This window comes from Bombus vancouverensis, chromosome 13 (assembly GCF_051014615.1).
Source record: "Bombus vancouverensis nearcticus chromosome 13, iyBomVanc1_principal, whole genome shotgun sequence".
NCBI classification, from domain to species: Eukaryota; Metazoa; Arthropoda; class Insecta; order Hymenoptera; family Apidae; genus Bombus; species Bombus vancouverensis.
Window position 1 is genome coordinate 360,952 of NC_134923.1, and position 10,024 is coordinate 370,975.

Here is a 10,024-nt window from a genome sequence, read left to right on the forward strand (position 1 = left end):
GCGAGTAATAGCGCTTTGCAATGGTGATTTGCAGGAAAACAGTGCAGGATGCTGTGATTCGTTTCTTGTGGTCGGAGGTTATATTTGATGCCTATATTTATCAAAGATTTAATGCACATTATGGAGAAAGTGTTTTGTCACGAAGTGTGTTTGAATGGGCACAAAAGTTCAAAGAAGATCGCACAAGTGTTATGAAAAAACAGCTGGACGCCCGTCCACATCCACGATGACAACATTGAACGTGCTCATGAACTTATGCTCTATGGAATAGACGAGTGACGCTGGATAATGTGGCAAATCATTTGCAAATCAGCCACGGCTCTGCTTATGCAATAGTGCACGACAGATTTGGGTTTTAAAAAGTTTGTGCGAGATGGATGCCGAGAAAGCTGATGAAAAGGTGAAGACGACGATGCATTCGTGGTTCGCAGCTCAGCCCAAAACATTTTTTAATGAGAAAATACGAAGGTCCTTCAGCAAATGGACAAAGTGTATACAGAAATTGAGTGATTATGTCAAAAAATGATGTATGTCTTTTTTGACAATTGCTTAAAATAAATTCTATACCGACAGAGCGGGTAACTTTTTACTCACCCTCGTAAGACACTTAAATTTCCAATCTATTATGATGAATAAAAGAGCTTATACTATTAAATCTAATTGTATTTTGTTGCATGAGAGTACACGTGTATGTGATGTACATTACCTTTATATCCCCTTGAACGCTTCAATATTGCGCATATATACTATATTTTGTACAGCTTCTATAAAATTTTGTATGTTTGTTTAGGCTGTTAATCTAGAGGCTGGAGTACAAAGAAGTGGCACAATGATGTGGGCTGATGACATTTATAATTATCAAGGAATCACCCCTACATTCGCTCAGGTATATATCGTTGACTATAATGTATTTAACATATATGATTGTTAGAATATTAATAATTAATTTTTAATTCTATCAGAATTTTAATGAAACTGTCCCTTGGGAAGGAAGAACTGATACCTTGATATCACGGTTTATACATCCTATATGTACGACAAATTTTAGAACATTATATAACGAAGAACCAGATCGTCGTGGCCATGTGATGTGAATAAAAGGACTTGAATTTGATGATATTTTTATAATGTTAGATAACATAACTAAGTATCTTCACAGTAAGATAGGATGACATGGTTTACATGATCTTAATGTTGTTCACTTGAGTGATGATATTATAAGGAAAAGTGTAATATCACAGGTAGGATGATTCATAATTTAGAACTACTAACTCATGTATGTATTAAAAATTAAAGAAATATATTAAATTTTATAGGATATTTATGTTTAGTAACCAGTAATTCAGAGATTGGTATTCATGGTTACTATAACGAGGCTGTAGAAACGCACCCTTTCTTCTTTGCAAATGGTCCTGTATTTATGTCTAAGTCGAAACTGGAACCTCTGAATAATTTAGATTTATTCTTGTCATTTTCTAAAATACTTATCTACAGTATACCATAAGGAATGATACCGTATCACACCTAATCAAGTGCCTTAAGAAACATCAACAGGATATCACAGTAATCCCTTATCGACTGATATGTAAGTAAAAGTTATGTGTCATTGTTATACACAGTTATGTGTTAGTGTTATACACAGTTATTTATCATTTTCTATTAATTCAGTTGTAGCCACTACAATATCTATGACACCGGTAGTAATTATAAGATCAATAATGATGTTCTATAAGAGGAAATGATGATTAGGAACAAAAACTTACAGGTAAGTCAAAGTATATGTTATTTGCCATTTGAAAAGAAAGTTACTAACTTAGAATTTTTTGATAAATAATAATTGTGCAAAATATATTGGATTTCAAATTTGTCAAAAATTGAAATTTAAGAAGCATTGTAATAATATAACATTAATATTTTGATTTTTCAGGAGATATCATGCGGTGGATGGATAATATGTAAAAAATATTAAGCAGTATATGAATTTTCATATTGCGTAGAGATAACAAAATGAATTTTAAAAAATGTCGACATGGTAATAAGAAATAGCATCATGATAAAGAATATATAAACACAGTTTCATTTTTTATAAATAAAAATTTGTTGTTCCAGATTTTGAAATATAGTGAAACGTTTAATTAGTATCTTAATATCTTTAAATAATTATTATTTTAGAATCAATTGTAATTGTATCATACGTACTTTCGTGCAAGAACATATGTAATTTTGAAGTAGTTATTATTAGGAAATTGTTAGACGCGAACAGTATGCGAAAAGTTAGTATGCAGTGTAATAATTATCAATCAAAACACAAGAATTAAATTCTTGAGGAAAAAATTTCCGGAATTTCTTATTTACATGATTATAAAGAAATCCATAATAAAAAGGAGCTGCTTTCTAATACTTCTCTTCCTTGTAGTGCCTACGTTAATAATAACGAGGTTCGACTTTTTGTTTTTAGAGGGATACTGGAAAATTTGAAAGTACAGTACCATTGGGAAGAAAATCACGATATTGAAAACGATATTTGCAAGTAAATTTCCAAAAAATCTGTTTTCAAATTTTCGCTTTCTATTTCACATTAAAAGAAAGGGCTGCCTTCTTTCTCTGAAGACAAAACAAACATTCTGAATCTCGTATCAATGAATGATGTCAATAAGTTATTTTTCTTTTCAGATTGAACAATATTCCAGATTTATTCATAATTTCATACTACGCGAAGAATAGACTTTCATAGGTATATAAAGGAAATATTAAGTATAGGGAAACTCTTTTTCGTTGTAGGTGACATATGCTTCACGGTTGAACACATGTATTTTTGAACACATATAAATGAAAAAGTACTCTTATGGAGAAAAAGAATTGATACCTTCGATTGACATTAGATAATGTATATAAACTTATGAACAATCACTATCAGTTTGTATTTTAGGTGCACACGCAGATTTGTTGGAGTTCTTATAAAATGTACATCCTGTACGAACGTTTTATTCTTCCAAATTTTACGATACTATGTCTCATATAATAACTATATGGATTAAACGTAATATAAATGATCCGAAAATAGACTCGAACGACATTAATTGTCTTTCTATTTATATCAATATCGAAAATACAAGTAAAGCTGGAACAATAGTATGCAAGAATGGACTATTTATTATTTTAAACCAAATCATAGCATATTCAGAATGCACAGTATTATCATGAAATGTAAATGAATCAGTTGTAAACGAACGATTTTACTGTAAAATCGTTGCCTCCTTTTTTTCATCTGAAATATAGCAGCAATGAGTACATTCTTTTAATATATAATAAAACGAGATATCTTTATAAAGTTACATATGTCATCACTGGTAACTGTTATCTCGTATGACACCAAATATACCGTTAGTATGGAATGATATTTTTATGAAGATATACTTTAATGATAGATTTTATGAATGAAACGTTATATAAGAAAAATTATCTCTTGTTATTCTATGATGTGTAGTAGCTAATGAAGATTAATTTTACAAAGTATTGGAGCAAAAGAGAATTAAAAAATTAAAAAGATCTAAATAAGATTGTTCGTGTGGCTTAATTATCTCAATTGTGGTACACCACTTGTTACATTCTAACTAATTAGCGCTAAACAATAACTTGCAAATATTAAAGATATTAACACCTTAATATTAACACCTAAAGGTTTTCAGGAAATTTTATAATATTTGATTATTGTATATCTAGTCATTGATTGATAAAATTTCTTGTATAAGCATAGATCGAGGTTGACGTCATACGCAGATTGCATATCATTGACAGGTATCGTTTTAATTTATTTTATGGCTAGAATCATTTGAATATTATACGAATAATTATTTCCATTCGAACGATTAATAAATCACGTACCTATAAAAGATATATTATGAAAAAGACGTGACGAAACAAAAAAATATTGGAAATTCCGTTGTCATTAGATCAATTATTTTTGCAATGATTTTTATTTCCATGTAATTACATATGAAATGGGTAATTCATTAACATCTCCTCGAATCGAATATAATTCGTTACACTTCACAACGATTCAAATAATGGACGGGAAATATATAATAACTTTCCTGTCCTTGCGTTAAAATAGTACTGTACAAATCAGATGATACAGGAAATACCCAAAAAACCCAATTACATCCACATTGCATGACAGCACACTTGCAATGGATTTTTGTGATTTCAATGTCACAGACAATGACACAACTAATCAGAACACGTTCGAGGCTATAGACATTGAAATTACCGCGTGTTTAATACGTTTAAAGCATAAATCTAAATTTCACGCGATTATTTCTTTGTACATTGTGAAACTCTTAAATTATCTTAATCGAATAAATAATCCTAATGTAATAAAACATCTTGAAATAGACCTAGATATCTGAAACAGAAACTCGAAGGATAAGAAATCCTAAAAGGTACTAATCCTAAAATAACAAACTCCTAAATAATAAACAAGTGATAAAACCTGTTATAAATAATAAAGCTTACCTGGAATAATCAAATCCTAACTAATCGAAAATAAAATAAGGCAAGCAATTCTTAATCTTTCAAGTAATTTTTCCGAAAACACAGAAAGATAGAGAAATTAAAAAGACGCAGCACAAATTGCAGCACAATGAAAGTTTCAGAGCGATGAATACGATCGTATTAAACTAAATAATTTTCAAAAGTGAAATTACACTGAAACGTATATCGATGATATTTGTCATTTCTACGATCTGTTTCGCTTGATCGTGTTTCTTTTCTGATGTAAATTCAATTTATAATACGAACTAAGTTTCCTTTATTATTATTAGTTCTGCGTCTTTTTAATTCGTCACTTCTTTTATTTCAGAACAATGACGGGCTCCAAGATGCTGTTCGGATGTTTGGCGTTAATTGCTTTTCTGCATCCATTAGTTCACGTTTGTACTTCGAGTAGTACAGCTCAAGGTTTGTACTTCGAGTTGTCTTTTTCCATGCACTTCAAATTCCAATACGATCTGGTCACGTGGCCTTCGTACAATTTCGAAATTTTACCTGTTTGGTAATCGTCAATGAAAAAAGAAGTTATGCGTGACCTCAACACATTGAAACAATTTTTATGATTTTTTATTTGCCGGTTGGTCAGCAAGTTAATGGAAAAATTTCACTTAACTATTCGCGTTAATTTCTTCGGTTTAACTTTTGGGAAATGCTTCGTTAGCTTCGGGAATATTCCAACGATTCGTTTTACGTACAAAATAAGCATGATAAATATTACATCGCGATAATGTAATATCGGAATATATTAAAGGTGTAATTTTGTCCGATTAATTATAATTTATTAATAATGGATTGAAAATACAGATATTAGTTAGACAGAGAAACGATGTTTGATTAACAGGAAAACTAAATGCAACGCTCGTATTTACAACAAATAACTTGACAACTATTTGGTAACTCTCTCTCTCTCTCTCTCTCTCTCTCTCTCTCTCTCTCACTAGCAACTCTAACACTCGACAACACTCGCAACTCAATTCTAACGACTCTATGCTTCGACGTCTCGATCAACTCTGATTCTCGCAACACGCACACTTTTCGATTCGCCTTGGATAGCGAAACCGTCCTTCTTCTAACGCGTTTTTAAAACGCGATGGCGCTATCACTTTCTAAAAGCGTCGTCTTTACATTTCCGATGGCCACGGGCACATCCGACTGCCAGATATACAATGTATTATAAGAGTATCATTACCATACTTTTCATGAAAAGAGCAATTTTTCTTGATAACTATACTCTGTAACATAGATTGAAGTCGCTGATTTGATCCCTCTGATATCGTTGTCTTATGAGAGTCTCGCCTGGTCTTGATTGGTTCTGTTGACTCTTATCGTTATGAAAAATCGATTCGTTGTGTACCTTTTTTGTATAGAGAATTATTTTGTGGTAGAATATAATGTTGTAATATTTGTGGTCTTTACTTTACTAATTTTGTCACTGAGCCGCTCTTTGGTTCGTTGAGCGATTCATACTCCGCATATATTCCGTACTTGCTTCGCTTGGTACTTTTATAATTTTCGCAGTTACAATAAAAAATTTAATTCTTAACAGATTAAAGATTTAACCTCTTGCTTTATAGTGTACAATAATTTTTTTTTTTTTTTCGTATAGGTTATGTGATCCATAGTTTGAGTAAGTAGTACATATATATATATATATATTTCCTCCCACTGCGATGATCGCACTATATTTCATATATATATATATATATATATATATATATATATATATATATATATATATATATATGACAGATATATATATATATATATTTAGACAGATTAACACATAACACTTCTTATATATAAACATCAATTCGAAGTTATCAGCTTGGAGAAATTGGTCGATTAATACCTGTAGATTGTCTGTCTCGATGAAAGAATTAAAGAGAGCAAAAACATGATAATGCCGCTAATATAATATTCCTTCTTTCTTGTATCTGTCTGCCTCTCAGGTCGTTTTACTAATTACAATAAGTAATTTCGACTTCTTTGCGCTCTCTTTTAACGCATTCGAGACCGAAAGAAATTCATATCAGTCAGTAGGCAAGGGTATAATATACATATTTTATATATAACTTATGTAGTAATGTATATATCATGTTAATTTCATATTTTTTTCAATATAGAATTATTATATATATATATATATATATATATATATATATATATATATAACTGTACATAATACGTTATAGAATAACATAGTATATAATTTTATATTTTAAAAATATGAGGCATACTATTTAAGATTGTCATCGATTTAAAATCAAAGTATGAAAAGGATACCCTGGAGAGAGTAAAACACAGAATCATTCCAACTAAACATTCAGATCGTACCGACACCTAGGTATCGTTTTACAATTAAATCTCGGTCTCGAATGGATTAAAATGAAATACATACTTGCAGCTTCAACATCTTCAATATCGAGGAGATTCAAACTTTACAAATAAAAGCGGCCTGTTCCCCTTTCCACGACAGACTCTCATACCATATCCGCTCTTATCCAGGCTTTTACTTGAAACCAGCAATGCGTTCATTTACAATTTAAATTTACCCGGACCATCTACTGAATCGTCAGCCTTTTATAAATATATAATGAACCCAGAACATGTGCCTGTGCCCCTGGTATCGATGTTCGGCTTGTGATGTTCGTACCGGAACCTTCGCACAATTTCAATTTGTCACGCGTGAACATCGATTCTTCCAAGGGTCTCAGCTTTATGCGGCTAAATCCTTTAGAACGATTAAAATGATACTAATGATATGGTATTTTTTACAAAGATTTAACATATCCATAAAATAGGAAGTTTCGTGCTCTCCTATTTTATATTAATTATAAATTAATAAGTTTTATATGTGTTATTTATAGATCTAATAAATTTTGTATTGGTTTACAGCAGGTGCTCCGGGTATAAACAGACGACAAACGAACAAATAGAAATTCAAACTATTGTCGTTGTTTAACTCGCATGGGACTATAAGCTCGAATTGGACTTAAACGTTACGATCGTCGAGAATAATTACTATGTGTACCCTGTACGACGGGCAGAGAATCTTAAGTTATTAACGGCAATTCCTTTGTGCATAATTCAGGTTTATTAACAACCTGTAATGGATAATCATCGATGAACTCTTTTTGAATAAAGTTCACATTTATAAAGCAAACACTATAAAATACGACAGGACAATTGTAATCGATAAATGACATTTTATTAGGATATTATAAGAAGCTAAGATATCGAGGTACATTAAAATTGAGTCCGCTGCAACCCTCATGACATTTAAAATCCTACGCGTATATTGAGTAAAGTTGTTATATTAAATATAATCATATTAAATACAAGCTCGTCCGCTGGATTCCCAAATTATTTGGTTAAATACTTTGAATACGAGAATACCGAGTGTTAACAGTAGTAAATCCTCTATATGGTATGTCTACTTTGCTATCTTGAATAGGTAAATAACATTTCACTTTAACGCATTTAACCAATATTAACATTTAACATTTAACCAATATTATACGCATATGCACATAATGTTACTGTTACATATAATGATATATACGTAGATATACACGTTAATTAAATCCTCTATATGGTATTTTTATATCAGTATCGTAAACATTGTAAACCAGAAATCTTTTATTACACACGTACATATACAGTCAATATTATTGTTACATATAGTGATACATACGTTGATCCACACATTAATTAAATCCTCTATATAGTTTCTCGAGTAGTTCTCTTCAATACCGTTATATCGATGAACTCTTTTTGAATAAAGTTCACATTTATAAAGCAAACACAATAAAATACGACAGGACAATTGTAATCGATAAATGACAGTTTATTAGGATATTATAAGAAGCTAAAATATCGAGTTCTAATTGTGAATATCAAGCGCTCGTCGTTCGATGAGATTACCAATATTTTCTTCCTGCTCCTCTACATGGCGCTACGCAGGACTCGCTTCTGAGCACGTCTTTCTCGTTGGAGGCTTAATCTTTCTTTTCTTTTCCAGTAGAATTTTTACACAATTCTTTCTCCCTTTTATCATTAAATTACCTGTAATTCTTAACGATCTTTAATCTTTGTCGCTTCTTCCCTATATATATATTTTTGTTTACTTTTCTCCGTAGCGAATTTTGTCTTTCTGACGCAGGATTAGGTTCCTGGACTTAGGGAGTTGCTACACGCCAGCTCCACCATGGCGACGGCATTCACTAGGCAGCCTAGATAGCCACCTTTCAGCTCACGCTTCGGGACACTTTTTTCGCTGAGATTCTCCGCGATGAGGCATGAAAGCAGAGACCACCGTCTGCGGAGGCATGATTATTCTATTGTTCCTTTTAACGAGTAATCGTTTTACTCGAGTCCTCTTACTAAACCGTAAGTACAAAAGACTATTATACTTAGATAGGTACTTGGTCTCAAGAACCAACTTATTTTGGTCTTTCGATTAAGTTCTTAATTAAATGCTCAATTAGATATTCATAAATATATCTTCATAATATTTCCCTCATCTATTTCTTTGACATTCTAGCAACCTCGTTAAGACGTCCGCCACTTCAACTTCTATCTACAAGTGGCAAAAACTGAAGCTGACCTTCTTCATGGAGAAACATGCCGGAAATGGCATCCGCACGTGTGAATAATTATACTCAGTGTCCAGGTAGTTCTTTCGATCATCCGATAGAAGTCGTTTCTGTTTTTCAGAGTTCGTTCACGCCTCCAGAATGTAAAAATATCCAAGGAAGTACCATTAGGAAGCAATGAAATTCAGAGCTTCTGTGGTTATTCCTTTTTCTGATTGTTTCTTTTCTTTGCCCAAAATGGATGATTTCTATATGAAATTGTTTATTCGTATTTTTTTTAATATTCCTTGAGATTTTCAATCAACTCGATTTCGAATTTCTTAGCACCCGATCTTCTGGTTGACGTCGTTAAGAAAGAGGAACGAGTGCACAGGAAGCATGGTCGGCGTGAGCATGATTAGATCTGCCCGATGACCTTGCCAGTGATAATAGCGGTTCGTTAAGGTGGTTGCAGTCTTGGTTTGCTTCTGTTTCGATTTCCAGCGAACTCGTCAGCCGGCATGGCTTCAGAGATGCTCCCCCTGAAACAAGTCGAAGGGAAATAATTAATGGACTCTCTGTTCGATTGTACGTGGATGACAAGCTGACCGTAAAAAGAAATATACAAATACGATTAGAAAATATAATCCGAACCCCTTTCGGTTTGATCTGAAGGTTTCTTTTTCTAGACGGAACCAAAGATTCTTATCTGGTTTATGGTGAGCTAAGGAACTCTTTGAAAACAGCATTTATAACTTTCGAAAAAGAGACAGGTATTTCTTGCGCGAACAATTGAATAATTAATTCGTTCTCTAAATATCCTTATTTGTTGTTCCTAAAATACATAATGATTGGAAGCTTCTTACGGGAAGCGCAATCAGCCGCTGATATCATTGAAG

The 10,024-nt window shown here is 32.1% G+C and overlaps 2 long non-coding RNA genes across 3 annotated transcripts; both read left to right on the forward strand.

The window, feature by feature from the left end:
- LOC143303522 (uncharacterized) lies at positions 1 to 2,398 on the forward strand. Of its 2 annotated transcripts, XR_013059915.1 has the most exons (7): positions 1 to 578; positions 791 to 886; positions 963 to 1,241; positions 1,317 to 1,585; positions 1,669 to 1,765; positions 1,928 to 2,032; positions 2,110 to 2,398. It is a non-coding gene; the product is annotated as an uncharacterized LOC143303522 (long non-coding RNA). The 2 variants fall into 2 exon arrangements; XR_013059914.1 differs by having other exon boundaries at positions 1,928 to 2,398.
- A 6,213-nt stretch (positions 2,399 to 8,611) lies between these two features.
- On the forward strand, positions 8,612 to 9,538 carry LOC143303493 (uncharacterized). Its single transcript, XR_013059877.1, has 3 exons — positions 8,612 to 8,940; positions 9,095 to 9,223; positions 9,471 to 9,538. It is a non-coding gene; the product is annotated as an uncharacterized LOC143303493 (long non-coding RNA).
- The last annotated feature ends 486 nt before the right edge of the window (positions 9,539 to 10,024 follow it).